Source organism: Onychomys torridus, chromosome 7 (assembly GCF_903995425.1).
Source record: "Onychomys torridus chromosome 7, mOncTor1.1, whole genome shotgun sequence".
Lineage (NCBI taxonomy): Eukaryota > Metazoa > Chordata > Mammalia > Rodentia > Cricetidae > Onychomys > Onychomys torridus.
In genome coordinates, this window is record NC_050449.1 from 87,557,975 (window position 1) to 87,580,446 (window position 22,472).

Below are 22,472 nucleotides of genomic sequence, written 5' to 3' on the forward strand. Positions count from 1 at the left end.
AATAGGGTTGTAAGGATTAAAGTTTTCTTAGATTTGTTTACACAGATGTCCCAACAAACACAATGTGCACATGCAGTTTTGTTTAGGCTGTTTTATTTTTCCCTTGTTTGTTTGTTTGTTTGTTTGTTTGTAACAAGGTCTCACTATTCACCCCATGGAACTCACATTGAACTCCCAACAGTCCTCTCCGGTCTCCATGTGCTGAAATTGGCAATGTCCAATGGGGTTCTTTTTTTTTTTTCCTGAGCTCTAGAGTCAGAATCATAATTAAACATTACAGCTCAAGCTTCTGATCTATAATGGGATTATTTTACTCCATGAATAAAACTTAAACTATTAAAACAAGATAGGTTGGCATAGGCAAATCTGTAGTATGGCAATTTCTCAATGTGTTCAAATACAGTAGCTAGGAACCTAAAGCTGCATGAGAGCAGAATAAGGTCTTGTGGAATAAATCCACTGACAGCTCAGCAAGAGGCCAGAGCCAGCCCTTCAGAGCTGTCTGCTTCCTGTCTTCCTCCCCAGTGTTTGCAGAAACTCTTTGAGAAATGCTCTCAAAATCTGGGATAAACTGAGAAAAGGTATGCATACTTTGTTTGACCAAAGTTTCTCCTTCCTAGCTTAGCAGTCATACCTGAGTGGCCCACTAACCATAATCCAGGTACCTTTAGCCTCTTCTGGTTTTCCTACACAGGCCTCTGAACTCCTCAAAGACAGATGTTTATTACCTTCTCCCAGCACAGCACACCTTGCAAACTCAATGGATGCCGGCTGCAATAATGCAAACCCTGTCCTGGGATGCTCAGGGTGTAGCTGCAGCTCCAGGAAGACACCACCCAGGGGGACATTGCTGTCACTTCTCTCTGCTGCATCCCTTCCTCATCAGATAGTCGGAGGCAAAGTGGAGAAACTCCTTTTTTTAGGTCTTCTGTTGGAACCGTATTAGAAATACAGCATCAGACATGGTGCCCAATCATTCTAGACTTCCAGTCAAGAATGGTTCCCCTTTTAATGTAGACTCAATGACTTTATAAATACTGTATAAATGTATATAAATATAAAGCCTTCATAAAGTACGCTGGCTTTTCAGTCCCTTCTAAGAGATTAATGATCATTCTTGATCACAAAGTCCTTGAAATTGAAAATTACAATTTCTAACTCTCTTATCTCTGTTAAACTTTACTTTGGTTTTCTTAGAATTTAAAAATCCCTGACCTGCTGTGTTTTTATTTTCACCTAGTAAATAAAGCTGTCAGTGTTTTGGGGGTGGGGAGACAAAGGCAGTAGGCACAGTTCTCAGCTGTCCCCCTCAGCAAACTGAGGAGTCCCCTTAGACTCTCAGGGACCTTTACTCAGGCCAAGCCAGTTGATAAAGCTGAGTTGGAGTTAAACAAAGGTATTTTAACACAGTTTTAGGCACAAAGGCTAAGAGAAAGAAACAGGCCCAGAAGAAAAGACAAGGCACATGTGAAATATAGCTGTCTGTGGCTTCTGAAACGGAAGTTGGAGAAAACAAGCCATCCAAGCACGTGTATTGGATCTTCAAGGGAGAGCAAGATAGCTCAGCCTTGTTTCGTGTTACTTTAATGTCAACTATCTATAGGTGAAGGAAATATTGTCTCTATGCTAGATCCCTTCACAGTAAACATTCTATGTTGTTATGGGATTCTTGCATCTCCGCTGGAAAGAGATGAGAGGCTGCTCCCCCTTCCTATGTCCCCACAATCTCCCCATCCTTTCCATCCTGCCCCAAAGCCATTCAAAACAAAACCAAAAGCATTGCATCTTCCCACTTGCAGATGCCCTCACAGGAGGACATTTCTAAATAAAACAGCCTAATGTCCTTGATTGGTCCAGACTCTGAGAGGGGTTGCATAGCAATTTTTAATAGAAATTGGGCCAATATGCTGCAGATGAATTAAGAAATCCTCTCTGCCCTTTCCCTTCCCTGTCTCTTGAGTTTTTATGCTTTTTAAGTTGAATTTGTTTTTTTTTTCCCTGACTCTCTCAGCAGTGGTATGGGTCAGCACAGGAGATGCTAATTCCTTCCAGAAAGGCATTCCTCCTCCTGAAAGGATGCCATGTCTCTGAGCTCAAGGTGCTACAGAGGGAAGGAGTTGGTGGCACACAGATTCTCCTCCTTGGTAGCTCTGTCCCTCAATACTGGTCCAGGCTCTTCCCACCCCATTGGACTCCTTCAGGCTTTGTTCTTTTTCTCTAGAGTTACGCTCTTAACCAACTCACGTGTCCATATTTTCATAGTGTTCATTCTCTTGACCTCTGAGTCATGAAGAAAGTCCACGGCAGCAGTAACAAATTCCTTGTCCAGCAGGCAGTCAGACTCCTACCCTAGTACCATTAGTGCTTTAGACATAAACTTTTCTTTCTTGTAAACTAGCAGGAAAGGTGTTTGGGATAGAGATGAACACATAAAAGGTCAGTCTCCTCCTCAGCTCCCTCCTCACTATGTAGGACTTTTCTCTAGGTCAGATCTTGGGAAATGTTCCTATTTGATATTTTAAGCCTTATAAAAAGAAATGTGGGGGAGGGGTCGATTACACACTGCTAAGTAGCTGTTTTGGTTAATCTTGATTATCAACTTGATTGGACGGGGAAAAAATGATGAGATTGGTAAAGCATGTCTTTTCCAGCAATGATTAGATCCTTTGAGCTCTGACCTAACATACAGGAGAAGATGATCGATGTATAGCATGAAAGCATTGTTGGGAGGTGGTAAAAGGGAGACAGTTGGACCTAGTTGGAGGAAGTAGTCCACTGAGAATGTGTCCATGGTACTGTGTCATGCCATGGCCCTTTCTGGTTTCTCTCTCTCTCTCTCTCTCTCTCTCTCTCTCTCTCTCTCTCTCTCTCCCTCCCTCCTTCCCTCCCTCCCTCCCTCCCTCCCTCCCTCCCTCTTTCTCTCTTAATTTCTCTTTATCTATTATGAAATTAAGAATCTCCCGTTACATGGTCCTGCTATCATATGGTCTTGTCTCCATGACGTTCTATCCAAGCACACAGGGCCAGGCAACCACAACTCAAGTCCTATAAAAACATGAACCCAAAGAAACCTTTCCTGCTTCACATCACTTCAGGTCTTCAGTCACAGCAATGCAAAAATAACTAATACATCAGCAGGATGGTGTTCTGTTTGTAAAGTCCCCCTTCATAACCAGGGGGACCAATCATAGTGGTTTGCCCATGACTGAAGAGCAACTTCTAGGATGTCAGAATTAGAATGCTAACATGGGAGAAGCTCACCACTTGGACTGCTGAGTCACCCTGATCATTATACCAGTCTAATTCTACTTTATTTCCAAAACAGGCAAAAAAAGAAAAAAAAAAGTTAAAATTCGTCATGGCAATATCATAACAACTCAGGTTACACAAGCCTTGCTTGTGTAAGTAAGTACACGTAAGCACTGACTGACCTCATTCAGTCCTTCCAACACTTCTTAATAGATCTCTAAGCAATCCTCAGTTATTTTAATAAGCCGCATCTCAGTTTACTGCTAGGAAGAAAGAGATGCAGAGCTACAAAATGTCCTGACAAAGGTCATAGTGCCTATGGTGACAGAGCAGGGAGCTGAGAGGAATATGGGTCTTCTCAAAGGAGGGAGGGATACTTGTCCCTTCCATGAGGGCTTGTGTGTAGCCGTAAGTTTCTCCAGCCCCACCCAGCCATGGTCCTGCAGCCACTTATAAAATAATCATTCAGAGGCTCAATACTAATTGCAAATTATATGGCCTATGGCTCAGGTTTCTTGCTAGTTAGCTCTTTCATCTTAAATTAACCCATTTCTAGTCATCTATGTATCACCACGTGTTCTGTGGTTTTACCTGTGTCCTGTTAAATGTGGCTCCTCAGACAGTGGTTTGGCATCTCCCCCCACTCTCCTTTCTCCTGTCACTGTCTCTCTTGGATTTTCCCACCCAGCTCCATCCTGCCCTACCATAGGCCAATGCAGCTCTACTTAAGCCAGTGGGAGTAACACATATTCACAGCATACAGAAAAACATCCCACAGCACTTGTGGGTTTCTGAAAAGCCTGCCTCAGAAGAGGTTCCTGGAGGGAAAGGAAGGGAACATTCTCTCTAGCCCTCTCCAGCTGTAGTCTTTTTCTCACTCTTAGCCACTGAGTGTCTACTCTCAGTAACAGTTAATTAGCCTTGGCTGTGCCCTCAGGAAGCCCAGTCTGCCCATATCCCCTACCTGATTTTAGCTATTAGTGTAAGATGCCATGTTCTGTTCTACTAACCCTGTCTCCTCTCTGCCTGGACCACTGGTCACTGCAGAGCATCTTCAGCTGGGGTCCTTGCAGCCTTTTGGTTCTGCCTCTACTGCTAAGGCCTGTGGAAAGGAAGGTCAGACGCAAGAGGTGGGTGGGCCTGGTTGCTCCACCTGGAAGGGCCTTGAACATCATGTTAAGATGATGAGTTTTCAACCAGTAAACAGTAGGGAGCTATCCACAATCTACAAGCAATGACACAAGGCCCTCTGTGTTTTAAAAGGTGACATAGAAAATACATAGGAGCAAAGAGTCCATAGGGAGGTTGAAACCTGACACATTCAGATGCAATTCTGCTAAGCACATATGAGCATCAAGACAACCTGTCAATCACATGAGGAAAAAAAATCTGCCTTACGTAGTTCAAAATCTTCAGCTTTGAACCACGGCTCCCTGATTCTTATTTTCCTGAACAGAAAATTATAGCAATAAAACAAACACAAATCAAAAACAGGTGCTAAGCATTGGTACCTGTCCCCTGAACACTTGAACAACGTGAGAGCCTACCATGCTTCCAACGTCTTCATCTATCTGCTTAAAACACTAGCACATATTAATGTAATGCTGAAGCTTAAAGAGAAGCCTTGGGTCCACATTGCATGCTGGATTTGGAAAAAAAAATAGCAAAACTCAAAATTATGAAATCTCCAAAAGGCAAACGACAACACCGAAATGCACTTTCAGAGCATCTCATCATTGTTCACTTATGACTTAGGAGTCCTAAGAATAAACATCTACACCTGGGAGGAGAGCATTTTAGAACTGGAGACAGTAAAACCTACTTTAAAATAAGAAAGGAGCACCCCAAATAACCCTAACCTTTTCTACAAAGCAGCCCTGCTTTAAATGAATGCAACATAATCAGTCTATGTATAAATCCATAGTTCTCCAGGGGTACTGGAGCCCCTCACCCCACAGGGAGCCTGATACACATTTCAACAGGTAAGATAACATTACTTTGCCTTCAGACCTCCTTTCAAGGCTTGCTAAGTTCAGGATTTTTAAAATGGCTTCCAACTCAATGTTTCAAAAACTGTCTACATTAATACCTTTCAAAGACCAAAAATTTGGCAAGGAATAAAAATTGTTTTTGAATGTGCTTCAGGAATTAATATTAGAGAATATGAAGCTTTCCCTCTCAGCAAATTGAAGCTGAATAGGTTGTCCTCACTGCCCTTAGAAATGGAGTCTGGAGGCTGGAGATGAGTCCAGCAAGAGGAGGCTGAGCATGGCAGAGCTTCCGGACCTAGGTGGGACCTCAGGATGTGGTTTTACTCTCTTAAATGACACACATGTCCACTTCCTTAAACCCAGTGCTGATGCAAAAATGCAGGAAGTAGGTCTGTTAGCTTGGAGTCATAGCCTGGAGAGTTGGATTTGTGGGGCTGCTGTGGCCCCATGGTGCTGGCTGTGAACATGACTGTCGCACCCCAACTGCTTGGGCACAGTACACTGAAGCACGCATGTGCAGCACTTCTCAGTGATGAGAAGACAAGCCCCAGAGAGTTGGCTCCACAATGCTTTCAGCCATCTCTTTTGTCTGCGCACAGCCTTGGACAAGCAGGTATTCCTGTGGCTTGAGGGTTTAAGTTCCCCCACTTATTTAGAAAACCCAGCCTCTCATTCACAGTTTCAATGACAGCTTTCATTGAGTTCTCCTTTATAAAGATGACTTCTCTTTACAAAGATAACATAATTTTCATATTATATTGGTAGATACAAAACAGGATAATGAGGCTAGAGGAAAAATCCTGCCACTTGAAGGGGAGCATTGTAATTGCTAATATTGGGGCCATTTTCCCCTCTAGTCTTTTGTAGCAATTTTAATCTAGTTATGAATATGCTGTATGTGTTTAGTGTTGAATACTGCTCTGTCTCCCTGAGTTAGAACCCAAGCATGTCCCTTCCAACTCCAATTTCTCATCTTTGTTTTCTCATTGTTGCCCAAATAAAGCTATGTCAGAGACCGTCTACTCCTCTGTTACAACCTTTGGGTTTTGATCATTTCATTCCTTCACGTTTGGGGCACTAGTTTAACTTGGATTTTAGTAAGTTCATGTTTTTCTTACTCATGCAAGATATTCTACAGACAAAACTACTGATAGTATCTAAGTAATATGCTTAAAAATAGTAGAATGTTCCTCAGTCCTCAGAGACCCTGAAAGTACTCCAAAGTTGCCATGGAATTTTTCCACTACTTCCCAGCATAAATGATGAACACCTTCCCCAGACATGCCCAGAAAAAGAGCACATGGGAGACTCACATGCTGCCTTCCCAATCTAAGGGACACATCAAGGCTAACAGCCAGATCTTGAACATGGTATTTAATTTCCATGAGCCTCTAAGCCTCATCTACAGAATTAGTGAGGGTCCTTCTCTCACCCAGGGAGGCTGTTAAGCACGCTGAATATTTGGCCTCATTATTCACTGGGACACCTTTTCAAATCTGGGTTAATTTAAATATAGTTCATAAAAATAGAGAAATAGCATTTTCCAGAGGGCCTTAAAATATGAAAACTGGATTCTAAACTAACTACATTCCCTTTTCACTCAAGTCTCTCATATTTTCTCCTCAGCTCGGTTTCTTTGGCTCCTGGATAATTTTTGAAGCTCTATGTTCATCCTGATAAAGTGGGAATGTTGACTCTTAATATATCTAATTCCACAGATCTATAAAAATGGGGGAGTTTTATAAAGTTCAAAGGATCAGTGTAGATAGAATTTTAGGGATTTTTATTTTCAAACTATAAATGAGTGGAGTTGCGTTAGTCCTGTCAATGATTGCTAGAATAATTGTTGACACTTGGAGAAACAATGTGACCATAGCACATCCATGTCTGGACATCAAGGCATTTCTCCTTTCTCCTTAATCTGCATATTATCCACTCCCTGCTATCCCTGAGTGCCTCACCTCATATGGACTAAAGCAATCGATGGGATGGGAAACCTAGAAACCTTGGATGTCTATCTTAGTTCAGACTCTGTCCTCTTCCTGTCCTGTTTCAGCAGGTTCTTGCATCTCCTCAGTGTCTTCCTTAGTCCTTTTTTCCCTGGTGTCTTAGCCCCTGAATCCAACTGGTTCTCCTTAGCTCTGTCGTCACAGAGAAGAGTCATTCTTCAACCCCCTCTTTACTGGCTTTCTCTGAGACAGACAGCCCTTTTCTGGTGTGATTCCTACTTTCTGGTCTTCACTTCTCATTCTTCTGTTTTAGTAGGACACTAAAATCTACATTGAGAAAGATCCTCTAAACCATGTCCTCTTAGCATGCTAAAAATGGAATATTACCATTATACTTTGTTGTTTGGTTTAGGTAGAGGAGACAGCTGTATTTAGTTCTTTTTTCTTTTTATATTGTCTCCGTGACTATAAAGAACTGAAGATTAAAGAGTAATCCTTAATAATATTACAAATAGATAATATGTATACCACCAATATTTTGTTACCCTCTCATTAGCTCTCTGCCCCAGGTGTCATAATGTGCACACTGTTGTCATGATTGTCTTCTAGCAAACACTCATTAGGAATCCCTACATGTTAGACAGTGTAGAAAATTAAAAGGTACGCTTCATTTTACCCCTCATGTTTGCAAGAAAGTTTATATGACAAGAATCTTAGACCTTAGGTATTCAATTCCTCAATCAAAACTTCAAGTTCACACACCTTGCAACCAAGGACTGCATGTTCAGGCTGTATCCCTGACTCAGCACTACCTTCACATGACTGGACAGAAAGTGCCACCAATTACAAGATGCACAAGTTGGGGAGATGGCTATGGGAGCAGCTTTCAGTTCTGACAAAACTAACTATAGAATTATGTGATTTATTTACTTACCTTTCCAAAAATTAAGAGAAATTTTAAAGTAGTGGTTTTCTACAAGGCAAAAAAAAAAGTGATCAAATTACAAATCAGTCTTCTCTAGCCTTATAAAATCATGCCTGGTGCCTTAAAGCCGGTCAAGAACAAGAGAGGTCATTGACCCTAGAAAGAAAGCAACTAATGTTTTTGGTTTGTTTGTTCATTTTGCTTTTTCTGAATAGACATGTCAAATTGTCTTCTAAATACTTAAGTTTATTCCAAAATTATTTCTGCTCTCAGCCTTTGTCAGAGAAGCTTCTTTTCTGTAGTAGGTAGCAGTTAAAACAAATAATCACAACTGGTCAAATGCTGAGAATGACAGGTTTGTGCTTGGTTCTAAATGGGACATCTCTACCACCCATCCTAGGATCAGTAAACACTGTGGAACATGGAGAAGAAAGACTTTAAGGGCCAGAGGATGAGGAAGGGTGCTATAAATTCTGTCTTCTGAGCATGGCATGTTGTTCTCACAAACTCACTGTTGCTAAAGTTATCTACGTTAGGCCTACACAAGATTAAACTCATCAGTATTTCATCAGGGGTAGAGGAGGGGTTCAGAGCCCTAACCCTCCTTGAGAACTTCCTGTCAGTTAAAGATTGCTGTCATTTTCTTCAGAGTTGTAGCCATTTAGTGGTGTAGGCTCTGATTACAAAATAATAATTGTAGCCAGGCAGTGGTGACGCACCTGTAATCCCAGCACTCGGGAGGCAGAGGCAGGTGGGTCTCTGTGAGTTCGAGGCCAGCCTGGTCTACAGAGCTAGTCCAGGACAGAATCCAAAGCTACAGAGAAACCCTGTCTCAAAAAACCAAAATAATAATAATAATAATAATAATTATTATTATTATTATTATTATGATTATGATGATGATGATGATGATGATGATGATACTCATGCTCACAACCCTAGTTAAACTCAATCTATCACCAAACTAAAACAAAAGTCATGAAGGAAGAAGGGGAGTTACTGGGAAGAAGAGGGGGTCATCAGAAGAGAAAGGAGCCAAGATAATGTAATGAAGGTAAACATGACTGAAATCATTATGTACATGTATTAATTAGATTGTCAAAGAATATAAGAATTGGGGCAAAAATAAGCATTGTTTTGTTTTAAAAAATGAAAATGAACTCAGAAAAGTCCAGTGCTGGCCTTTTGCCCATCACTCCTAAGTTCTATGGACTCAGACGTCCTGTGATTTGGAAGGTGCTAAAGTTGTGTTTCTCTGACAGCACTGGCATTTTGTTTTCCTTCCTATGGCTTTCTAGAAGTTAAAAAGACCTTCTTATATGGTTCTCAAAATGAAAATAAACACCAGCCTGGTGCTCACATGAAATCAGGGCAAGTCAAAGAAGAGGCCGATGACTCTCTTTGTATCGATCGTTCTCCACTTTTTCAGGCAGCTTTAGGCGACACTTCACTGGAATTTTATGAACATTTCCTCGTGCTTTCTTTCCTTCCTTCTTGCAGATTTCCTGTGTAGTGATTGTTAGGGCATGAAGATGCAAGGCTTAGTGTTACTGGAACTGGGTGGAAGAGTCAATGTTAGGTGTCTCCAGGAAACCACCAGTGCATGTGCCTGATTCTGTGACACTCAGAGTGTGCCCAGTGTTCTCTGGTCTTGGCAGCTTCTTGAATTTTGCAGGAATACTAGGTGTTTCCTGTATTTCTCTCAGTTAAGGAATAATGAGCAGGTACAAGGGATGATAACATGAATGTTGATAAAGCATTGTGAAAGGTCCTGTGCAAGGAGAAAGAGAGCTAGGATTCATCAAGTGCCTGCTAAGGGCATGTGGAGAGGAAAGCCTGACATCCACACTTCGTTTAGGTCATTTCAGTGTAATAAGATTGTCAGCACCTCTGACAATGAACTCCCAGGAGGAAAAATGTGTTTTATTCTTTACTGAATTTCCAGTGACTACTACAGTATTGGCACCAGGTAAACAGTCAACTGGTATGTTAATGGTATGCAAATGATAGTTGTAAAGTATGTTTGTATCTGATTTATGTGCTAGATTTATCTAGTGAATAGTCCTTAAATGACGCCAACTTTGTGTAACAATCTCTCAGATAGCATTGGGTATGTTCTAGATGGAGAAAGATGTCTCCCTTGAGAAATTCAAACCTCGGGTTTGACTTTATGGGGGTTTGTGGTTTAAATTTATATTGCCTGTGACATCCAGGAGACTCAAACTGAAAAATCAATTTAAAACCAGGTCTTAGATTGGAACAAAGCAAAAACAAAGATAAAGCATCTTTGCAGGACTATATTCTCAGCCAAGGCCACTAAGATGTCACCTTTGCTAAAGCCTCCCTCACAGTGGGAAGTAAAAAGATACAATGGAGAAAATGGCCATGAGAGACAGCAGAAATAACAAAACAGAGAGCCCAAATTTTCCAATGGTGGAATAATTGGAGAAAGTTTATAAAATATTTGTGCTCAAATTAATTCAAATGGAAAAATTAGAGCACAGTGTTAAGAAAAAAGAAACAGAAATTATTGAAATTAGGAGCAAATATGTTGAAGACTTAGGTCCTTATAGAAGAGTTTCAAGGATATGAGGCTGGAGAGATGGCTCACTGGTCAAGAACACAGGCTACCTTTCGAGAGGAACCTGGTTCAATTCCAAGCACCCACACAGTGGTTCACAACTGTCTCTAACTCCAATTCCAGGATGCCCTCTTCTGGCCTCCATAGGCACCAAGCATATACATGGTGCACAGACATATTGGCAGGCAAAACCCCGTACACATAATTATTTTTAAATAAAAATATAAAAGTATCAAGGATAATTTATATTAAGTTAAATATATCTCTTATAACACAGTGAATAACATCCCAGGCAGCAGAAGACTAGAAAATAAAAATAATAAATCAATCATTGTAAAGGAAAGTGGGAAATAAGAACAGCAATAAATTCAAAAATGAAGGACAGCCAGAGCAATTTGGAGGTCAATGGCTGAAATAAATTCAAGTGTATCAATAGCAAGCAAAGTTGTGAGCAGACTAGCCTTGTGAGCAAACAGGGAAAGAGCTTTAGACTTGATTTTTAAAGCTTTCCATTGAAGTAAAAGATACACAAAGAGAAATGCAGATAAATGTATAGAGTGATGAATATTCAGAAACTGAACTCAGGTGCATAACCAGAATTCAGACATTAAGTGTAGCCATGCCAGCCTCCCAGAAGCTGCCTCATGTCCCTTTCTGCCTCCTTCCTGCTCTCTCCTGAAAAGATGGCTGTCCTGAGTCCATCAGCACATCTTAGTTTTGGTTTTTAATCCAAATTTGGCTAAAGATGTAAACACAAAAATTTCAGAAAATAGACTTTGTCATATCAGAGTCTATAAAAATCCTGAAATATAAGAATACATGCAAAGGAAAAGCCTGATGCATTTTACTTCATCAAGATAAAGAATGTTTGTTTACCAAAAGGTATCACAAAAGCAATAGAGAGTTTAGTAAAACTGAGAGAGAAAAAAACTGCAGCCAGACAAATCCCCAAGTATCGGTTCCCAGAGTACATAAGGAATCCCTCTAGATCCACGAGAAACACACTGCCAATTAGTTTTGAAATGGACAAAAGAAATCGGCACACGCTTCACTGGAGAATGGGTCTTTATGGCAGTCTGTGTATCACAAAACATTTGATGTGCTGATTACCCAGGGAACACAAATATGAAACTGTCACTACCAGATTGGTTAAAAACTAAAATAGAAGAGTACATTTCGAAGCAGAACCTGGAGCAGACTCTGGTTCCAGTCTCAGATCTGAACACTAGTTGTGTATTCTTGATCAAGTTGCTATTCTCCGTTCTCTGGTTTTGCCATCTATAAAATGAAATCACTATTTCGTCCAACCCACTTTAGTCCATTTTCTGTTGCTAATATCAAGAAGAGATTATTTGTGTTCATGGTTCTGTCCCAGGATTGAGGGCCACATCTGGGGGTGGACTTTTGGTGGCAGAGTTCTGAACTGGGGCAGAGCTTCATATGCAAGAGATGGGAACACAAGAAGAACCTACACAGAACTATTGTCAAGATAACCCATTAATTAGCCCATTAATTGTCTGACCAGTCCAACCCATTCATAAAGGCAGAGCCTTGATCATCTCTTAATATCTCATAATGGGGAAATTTTAATATGTGCCTTGAAGAGGACAACCCATATTATGCTAGCACTAGTTCATGGGGTTACTGTGATGGACACATTAATTATCATGTGCAAAGTGTTAGAAAAGGGCCTGACATGGTGTACCTTAAGTCAGGTTGTTAGGTCACCAGGCACTGAATTAATTAAGCAACATTTATTTCTCAGATGCTTGTCATCTAGGAAACTCAAACTCAAGGTACTGTCAGGTTTATTACCTAATGAGGCCTTCCTCTCTGGTTTTCAGAGAACTGCCGTCTGGCTGTATTCTCTGGTGGCAGACACAGAACTAGAGAAGGCTGCCGTGTCTGTTTTTAGAAGGGCACTAAACCCAGCGTCATAGATTTACATACTTAACCAACCAGAGAAGAAACCCATTGCACTGGGAATCAGCATTTCAACATATGAATTTGAGTGGCACACAATCATTCAGTCCATGGCTACATTAATAATTACGACTGTAGGAGGACCTTGGACCTCTTGTGTTTTCTGTCTATGTTGCCTCCCTAATGATCTTCTTCAGAATAATGGATTATTATACACTTCCAGCCCAAACTGTAGTCTCACATATTTATATATCTTCTCAACATAGGCATGTACATTTCTAATGTTCTAAACTTTAACATGCCTAAAACTGACCCTATCTACTCATCCAAATGCTCACACAGGCATTCATTATTGAGAGCAATCCATTCTCCCATTTGTTCGGGCCAGACCTTTTCCTGTCAACTTTGATTTCTTTATTTCTGTTATGCCCTAACTTTAGTCTTTTGTATATAAATACGACATATATTTACTCACACAGAGAGACACCTATATATATACATATACATATCCCCTCTTCACAATCCTATTACCACCACTCTGACCCAGGATGCTGACATCTCCCAACTAAGCTACTCCATCAGCCTTCACACTGGCTTGTCTACCTCAGCCCCGGCTCCCTGGAGGCTCTTCTCAACATAGCAGCTGAATGGTGCTGCTACAGCGTAAGGAAGAACTGCTGTTCAATTCCTCTAAAACCCTCCAGGACTTTCCCATCTTCCTCGTAAAAGTCTAAATTCCCATGGGATCCTGTGGGTTCCTGAATAATCTTATACTGTATCTACATTCTGGCTGCCTCTATTTCCACTCCATCTGCTTCATCCTTGGGGACTTAATATTGCTGCTCACTGTGCTTGGAGGGTTCTAGATGCTAGCCTGGCTTAACCCTCACTTTTTTTCAGACCTTAACCTAAATGACTTTTTTCATTGACATCTTCTTTCAACATTGTCTAAAACCTCAACACTCATTGACATACTTTGTATCTCCTGTGGTGGTTAGAGGGAGAATGCCCCCTTAGGTTCATATGTTCAAATATTAGGTGACAAGAGAGAACTAAATGCATGTAATGACACTTGAATCATGAAATAGGGTAGAATACTACTCGTTTTTCTACTCTTCCACATATTTTCATTTTTTCAGCAGTGGGTAAGTGCACAAAGATATATTTAATAGTGAAAGTACAAAATCCAGTGTGAAGTGCCACATCTCCAGAATGGCTGTTCTGACTCTATCATTTTCACAGACTTTGGGTCTAGTTAAGTTTGGTGTCTGATTTTTTTTTTACTTGCAAGTTCTTCATAATAGAGTTTTAATAAACAAAAAGAAATGCTGGTAAATCTCAAGAGCAAAATGTTGAGCAATATATACAACATAGTTTTATTCCCGTAACTTTTAAAACATGAAAGTAAAATTAATTTTTTAATATACACAACAAAATGCAAAGGCAGACCAGGCAGCAAAGTGTTCTATTTTAAAAGAATGACTGAGAGGGGAATAAGAAATGACAGAGTGTGGAGTGACTTTAAAGGCAGTATTGTGTTGGGGTTTTTTGTTGTTGTTGTTGTTGTTCTGTTTGTTTACTTATGGGCACAGTCAATGTTTGTTAACTGTCATAGTTGCAAAAATACCACAGTAGACACCCGAGTCCATTCTTCTAATTACCCTGTTGATTTGGCCTTTACTTTTGCTGGGATCTCTACCTCTTTCAAAATAGGATTTCTTTTCTTTCATTCTGCCTCATGAAAAGACAACTTGAAGGGTCATGGTAAATTATTTGTTTCCTTGAAGCATTTCCCAACAGTATAAATCTCACTAATCAGATCCTCCATTCATAAGACATCATATTTACCACAAGACTGACCAATCAGAGTGATTTGCCAAGGCAATTCACTTCTTAATGATTTTGCCATAACTGCTCCTATAGATTATTTCATTTCCCACCGTTAGGTTTTGGCCTTTGTGCCACATAGTTCTGCATTTCTCAGTGTGTTCTGAAGCCTTGTAACACTTGGCAAAGGTTCCATCCATTGAAGATCTGGCAAAGACGGTGAAGCTACAACAGCTTATAGCATCGGGGTTCACACCACTGATGCCCTGATTCTGGAGGTCAGTTTCTTGAAAACATAGGTATGGCCAGATTTTCTTGCCATTCCAGCCATTCTGGTATAAGTTCTGGACATTGTCCTATATTCTTGTGATAGTACTTAGCTTGTTCAAAGATTAATTTCCCCTTCGCCTTTTGAAGCATCTTTGGATCCTTTTTTTTTTAAATCAGGCTCCTTTTCCTCAACTCTGCTAAATTATTTTATTTTTATCTTGAGGGTTTATGTATAACAGAAACTTTTGTTTCTCATCCCTCTGGAACCCTCTTTGGTTCTGGCTAGAGAATAGCTCGTTGTTTTCCTTCAACTACATGAAATGTATGTAGATATTTATAGTATTATTTATTCTTGTTTCATGGTTATAATTGTTCCATGATGGCCATTCAACAGAGAAGAACTAGTTTGACAAAAACTTAAAGGGAATAAAAGAAAAAGATTGAAGAAACTAACTGGCTGGTAAAAATCAGAGATGGTCCAATCTCATAATTAATTAGGAATTGCAAGGAACACAATAACAGTGTTTGTAAGATTGAAAAAAAATACAAAAGTTGATCATATTGTGTATTAATAAAATTTCAAGGAAACAACTGGTACCCATGAATGAGGAGGGATGCTCTATCTTGGAGGACAATTTTGTATATCAGTTGAAATAAAAAATTCCTTTTGTATATTTTCAAGATAATAACATTTTGAAGACATAAAAAGGTACTATTTTATTGACATCTTTTTATATGAAAATATCTTATGTAGTTAGAAATACATCAAAATGGGTACAAGGAAGGCTTTATAAACAACAACAAAAATTACTTTTGAAGAACACATTTATACATTGCTTGTTTAATTTATAAACAAGTAAATTTATAAAAGAAATAAAATAAAAGCTGCATACCAAAATTTGCTAAATGCAGCTAATTAAATGTAGCATTTAATTGAAATTAAGCATTTATATCCCTTAGTGTTTATATTAGAAACTACAAAAGATCTAACTTTAATGAGGTAAGGTACCAATGTGAGAGGTTAGGAAAAGGCACTCTACACAAATCTAAAGAATGCAGAATTCAGCAAAATAAAGGAAGATAAAAACAGAAATAAAAGAAATGGAAGATGAAACTACAATCGAGAAGAGCAACAAGGTCAAAGTTGTTCCTTTGACATAACCAACGAAACAGACCATTCTAGTGAGTCAAAGTACAGAAAATAAACATATCTATAAAAGAAAATGAGGTCCTCAGCAGAGGCACTTGGGAGAATAAAAAGATAAGAGTATGTTATGAAACATTCATGCAAATAAATCAAAGTTTAGATGAAGTGGATAATTTTCTAGACGCATAAGCTTTAGCAAACTATCTAAAAAGAAGAAAGAAAGGAAATTGAATCAGTAACTAAAACATCCATTCCCCAAAAGCACAAGGCTGGTGTTTTTTAGCTTTCAACTTTATAAAAAGCTTTCAAGAGAAAAGATGAAGCAGGAATGCACCCACGATCATTATCATCACAGAGCTAACACAATGCACCTGAGGTCAAAACCGGTCAGCATCAGTGTCCTAGTTCCTTTTCTTGATGCTGTGACAAAATAGCTCAGTTGATTCTGTGTCACAGTTCAGGGGTCTAGTCCATCATGGCAGTGAAATCATGTCAGCAGGAAGGAGCTTGGAGCAGCTGGTTACATGGAAGCAGAGAGGGATAAATGCATACTGCTGCTCAGCTCTGGTTGTACATGTGTGCAGTTCAGGATCCCAGCCAGGGCAAAGTGCCACCCACAGTGACAGGTCTTCCCACCTCAATGAAAATAATCAAGATAATCCCCTAGACAGCATAGTCAGAGAGGCCTGTCTCCCAGGTGATCCTAGGGCTCATCAAATTGACAGCTGAGATTAATTACGGTCAGTAATGAAAATGAAACATGTATGTCAATTTCACATGCATGGAGAAGATTTTGAACAAAATAATATCAAGCTATATTCATTAGTATTTAAAAAGCATTAACCAATCTAGCTTTATTCCAGGGACGGACTGGGACTCTGACACTCTTACATCCTTTCCACTTCCTCTTCAACAGAGGTCCCTGAGTCCTGGGGGAAAAGATCTGATGAGACATCCCATTTAGACCTAAGGGTTCCAAGATTTCTCACTCTCTGCACATTGTCTGTGGGTCCTATATCTGTTCCTATGTGCTGCAGCAGGAAGCATCTCTGATGATGTCTAAGCAAGACACTGCTCTGTGATTATAGCATAATGTCCTTAGAAGTAATTTCATTGCTACATTCCTTTAGTAGAACAGTAGTATTTGATTTTGGAACTCCCCCTAGGTCCCTGTCCTATCTAGTCTCAGGCTCTTGACATTGGATGGGAATCTTTCAACACATGTTGGTTATATGGTTTCTTGAAAAACAGAATCAGGAATGATTTCCTTTATCTGATAAAGAATGTTTCATTAAAAACTATAGGAATGATGCATGATGGTGAAGCTTTGACATTGTAGTCTCTTTTATATAGTCTAGAGCAGTGGTTCTCAGTCTTCCTAATACCGTGACCCTCTCATATATAGTTCCTCATGTTGTGGTGACCCCCCCAACCATAAAACTATTTTCATTGCTACTTCAAAACTGTAATTTTGCTACTGTTATGAATCATAATGTAAATATCTGTGTAAACTGATAGTCTTCAGTGACCCCATGAAAAGGCCATTCAACTTCCAAAGGAATCACACCCCACAGGATGAGAACCACTGGACTTAGGTTTACCCTCTTTTATGTGTGTTTTTGTTGCTTCCTATCCCTTTGGTTCTAAACTGTGAACATCCTGGGTGTTGATCTGTATAATTGTCATTTGATGTCCTTACAAATTCTAAGATGAATCCTTACTCAGGTCAGGCTTTATATCCTGTACATTTTTATTATTATGTTCCTAACTGTCCATGAGGAAAGATTATAGAAGGCTACTCAATGGGGAGGGAGGTAAAATGTACTAATGGTATACCCAGTGTCTGTTTAGGCCTATCTCCCTAACATTTCCAGACAATATTCAGTCTCAGAAAACAAGACTTCACTAGCCAAATTACTGAGATTCCCAATGACCTCAACTAGTATTAAATATTCCTAAAGTTTAACAACATGAAGAAAAAAACCCAGACAAATAAAGAGTTGAAAATAGATTAAATAATTAATACTTTTTTTCCTTTTTTATTAAGAAATTTTTTATTCATTTTGCATACCAACTGCAGATCCACCTCTCTTCCTTCCTCCTGCCCCCCTCAGTCTTCCTTTCCCTAACCCATCCCAAGTCCCTCCTCCAAAAATGTAATGTCTTCCATGGGGAGTCAGCCTGGTACATTCAGTTGAGGCAGGCCCAAGCCCCTCATAGATCCACAACCAAGCACCAGGCGGAGCTCTAAGAGTCAAGTCAAAGAGAGGGAAGAGGGATTCTATGAGCAAAGGACATTGAGATCATGATGGGGAAATGTACAGAGACAACTAAACCAAACTATTTGGAACTCATGAAATTTAGACCAACTGCAGGCGAGGGACATCGAGATCATGATGGGAGGATGTGCAGAGATAATCGGCCACACTAGTAGAAGCCCATGAACTGTGGACTGTTGGCTATGGAGACCCCATGGGACTGGACTAGGCCCTCTGGATTTGGAAGATGTTTGTTTGGCTCAAATTGTTTGGGGGGCACCCAGGCAGGGGGATCAGGATCTGTCCCTGGTCTATGGGCAGGCTTCTGGAATCCGGTGCCTGTGGTGTGACACCTTGCACAGCTTTGGTGTAGTGGGAAGAGGCTTGGACCTGCCTAGGCTCAGTGTGCTGGGCTCTGCTGACTCCCCATGGGAGACCTCAATTTGAGGGAGGTGGGAATGTAGGGTGACTTGGGAAAGAGGGCTGGGGGGTGGGAGGAGGGAGGAGGGGGGTCTGTGGATAGCATGTGAAGTGAGTAGAGAATTTCTTAATAAAGAAAAAAAATCAATGAAAAGCTACTGTGGACCAATGGGTCACCAAAGTTAGTCTGTTTTCAAGTAATATATAAATTAATAAAAATTATGAATGTCAAAAAAAGAACCAACAACCATGGAGCCTCAATGGACCTAGACGAGGCCCTCTGCATACGCAAGACAGTTGTATAGCTTGATCTACTTAAGAGCCCCCAGCAGTAGGATTAGGATCCATCCCTGGTGCATGAGCTGGCTTTTTGGAGCCCATTACCTATGGTGGGACACCTTGCACAGCCTTAATACTTTAAATAACTTAAGTATACTATGAGTAATATGAAGCAGGTATAAAAATATGTAAGAAAAAACAAATGGAAATGTTAAACATTTTTTTTAAGTTCACAAATAGACAATCAACTCTATGGATTTTCCACCAACACAGAGTTTGAAGCATCAATTAATGAAAAAGTCAGTTAAACCAAGGAATCATTAAAACATACACACACACACACACACACACACACACACACACACACATACACACACAAATCTTAGACATTTGCTTTTCATTTAATATATATATGTATATATATATATATATGTGTGTGTATATATATATGTATATATATATATAAACGTATTTATTTGTTCAGTTTTTTGATTACTTGGTATGTTAGCATTCCATGATGACAGAACACTCAAGTTAATCAACTCATAAACTATAAAAAGAAATAGCTTATTCTGGCTCACATTTTTAGCCATGGCCACTTGACTCTATAATTGGAGCCTGTAGTGGCAAAAGAACACCATAGGAGCATATCACAAATGAGGGCATAGCACCTCAAGGGAGCTGAGATGCAGAGAGGAGCAGATAGCCAGTCCCAACATCCTCTTGAAGGTCACATCCTCAGTGGCTACATTTCTTCCATTAGGCTCCATCTCCCAAAGGTTCCATCACATCTTGATAGTATTGCAGGCTGAGGACCACACCTCTAAAACATGGGCCTTGGGGAACATTTCATGTATCAGGAAAAAAAAAAGACAAAATTTGTTTTAAGCATCTGTCTTTTGAATATTAGATTTTGAACTTGTCTTTATTACACAAAGCACCCCCAAAATATATCAACAAGAATGTCTAGCTCCATTTCTCTCATTTTAGGTCTGAGCCAAATGCTAGACATGGGCAAAGTAATATAAATTAAGAATGCTCCTATATTTAAATATGCAACATTTTACAGTTGTCTTGCTTACTGTTAATGTAGCAGCATTTGCTAAACAGCTTGTGTCAAGACTTCTGACATGTTTAATTTAGTTCTGTAAAAAGCATCAGCTCTCCTACATACTCATTTTTAATAAATCAATACAGCTAAATACACAATTATATAAAATTTAAAGCAGAGGTGACCAGGGATGAGTGGTTTAGTCAGTAAAATGCTTGCCTTGTAATCATGAAGACCTGTGTTTGAACCCCAAAACTCATATTTTAAAATGTCAGAGTTTTATGGAACACGTATGTAATTTTGGGGTGGAAGGGGAAGACGGGGATGCAGAGACAGGCCAATACATGGGGCTTGCAGGCCCACCAACCTAGATGAATTAGTGAGCTCCAGGCCAATGCGAGATGATCTCCAAAAAAGTGGTGGACAGCTCTTGAGGATTGACACTTGAGGTTGTTCTCTGACCTCTACATGTATGTGGATACATATACAACTGCACACACACAATCATGATACACACAAATAAATAGAAGTAAATGAGTCAGACATAAACAGATTGTACAACAAGCACACAGACTCTTGTTCAGCATAGCATTTGTGTGGGGGGAACAAAAGTTACCTGTCTACCTGGAAAGGAACCTACAGGCCACCAGTATTTGGTGTGTGTGATGTAGGAATCAGCATGTTCCACAGAAGCTATGGAAGGTAAATTTTAGTAGTAGAGTCTTTTCCTGAACACAAGCAAGTGATTTGTGTAGTGTGCAGAGTAGATTTTAATAAATCCACACACATCCAAAACAAATTTCAGAGAGAACTTTGTGAGTTAACTCTGTTGTGCCTAAATACAAAAATAAAATTGTCCATCAAGTCTAAGATAAAGCTTCCCTCCAGGCCTGATTTATCTATGCAAATTTTTTATATGAAAGTAGAAAGACCTTCCCCAGAAACAAAGAGAAAGACCTTCTTATGCTATAATAATTCATATTTTTTGACATTTTCTCTATATTGTAGAAGGCTGCAGTATCTTCAGTTCTAAGAGGCTCTCTGAAAAATGAACTTTATAAATCTCACCAAAAAAGAAAGCTCAATGAAGTTAATAGGTACAAAATAAGAATTTTCTGGAGTCCAGCATAAGCACTGATAATCTACATTCACTGTGTTTTAACTGTGTGCTCCAAAGGAATGAGTCAAGCAAACCTAATTTTCATCAGCTATTGATTTATTAGTAGTCATGCCTTCATAAAAATCATTTGATAGTGGTTCTCAAGTTGAATGGTATTATCCAAATGTCATATTTTTTTATCTCTCATTTCCATTGATTTCTCTGATTTATAAAGACTCTTTCACAGTTTCTACTTTCTCATCAGGCCCCGCTGAATCAATGTTCTGCTCTGGGCCCCTGGCTTTCTATTGAATGCCTTTCTGTGGTTCATTCTGCCAGAGTTTAAAAAAAATTGAACTCAGAATCTTCTAAACAAAATAATAATTTTTAACTCTTTGCTTGTAACTTTATTTTCTCACAGCCAAATCAATTAATTCTCTAACCACTTAGAGAACAAATATAAAGAATGTGAATATCATTGTTTACATTCAGTGTAAAGTTGAATTTTATATAAATTCATTAGCTTTAAGATCACATTGAAAAACCCAAGGAAAATATGAATGCCTCCTCCAAATTCTGAAATATTCCTCCATGTTTTTGTTCAAACTGGACCCCAAAGCAAACGTTTGACAGGAAATCTTGTCAAGTTAATAGTGAATCAGTTTAATTAGTATTCACATTCTTTTCCCTCAGAAATAAAGACTAATAGAAGGATGGTAGAATTCTGTAAAGTTCTAGTGCCTGGTATACTGTTTACGAGTATGTAAAATTATCTTCTTTAGAACATTTGCCCATAGAAATTTGAGTATGATGAATACTTTAGCATAAATGGTAGTGTTCATTAAGAAAACAAACAAACAAACAAACAAACAAACCACAAAGCAAGTTCCGTTCTTGAGATCTTCAAGTTAAGGATAGAAGTAAGTGCTATTTCAGACTCTGGCTTCAACATCTCACTGCAGAACACTGGAGGCAAAGCTTATACAAAAGAAGACCAGTTTGATGTGGTTGATCTAAAGCATTTCATTGTGGAAATAGCCAGTCAAGAAACAGTACTGAGCCGGGCGGTGGTGGCGCACACCTGTAATCCCAGCACTCGGGAGGCAGAGGCAGGCAGATCTCTGTGAGTTCGAGGCCAGCCTGGTCTCCAAAGTGAGTTCCAGGAAAGGCGCAAAGCTACACAGAGAAACCCTGTCTCAAAAACAAAAACAAAAAAAAAGAAAGAAAGAAAAAGAAAAAAAGAAACAGTACTGAATAGTGTCCTAAAATGTATGTTTTAGTTTACTGTATTTTCATCAAGAAAGTGGGATTGTTTAGAGAGCAAACTGCATGTAAAGTCTGGAGTAAATGTTTGTTGCCACAAGAACACATGGTTCTCATGGTGGGCAGAGTATCAGGTGTGTCTTAGGTAACTGTCATTCTGATGGATGACAAGGACGAGGATGGTGATACTCAGTTTGAAAGCCTAAAATGGAATATCGTTTGAATTCCTTTCTTCTATAC

The 22,472-nt window shown here is 39.5% G+C and overlaps 1 protein-coding gene across 1 annotated transcript in view; it reads left to right on the forward strand.

Moving 5' to 3' along the window:
- Slc9a9 (solute carrier family 9 member A9) overlaps positions 1-22,472 on the forward strand; it is a 549,909-nt gene that overhangs the window by 297,960 nt on the left and 229,477 nt on the right. The gene's annotated exons all lie outside the window — the stretch shown is intronic.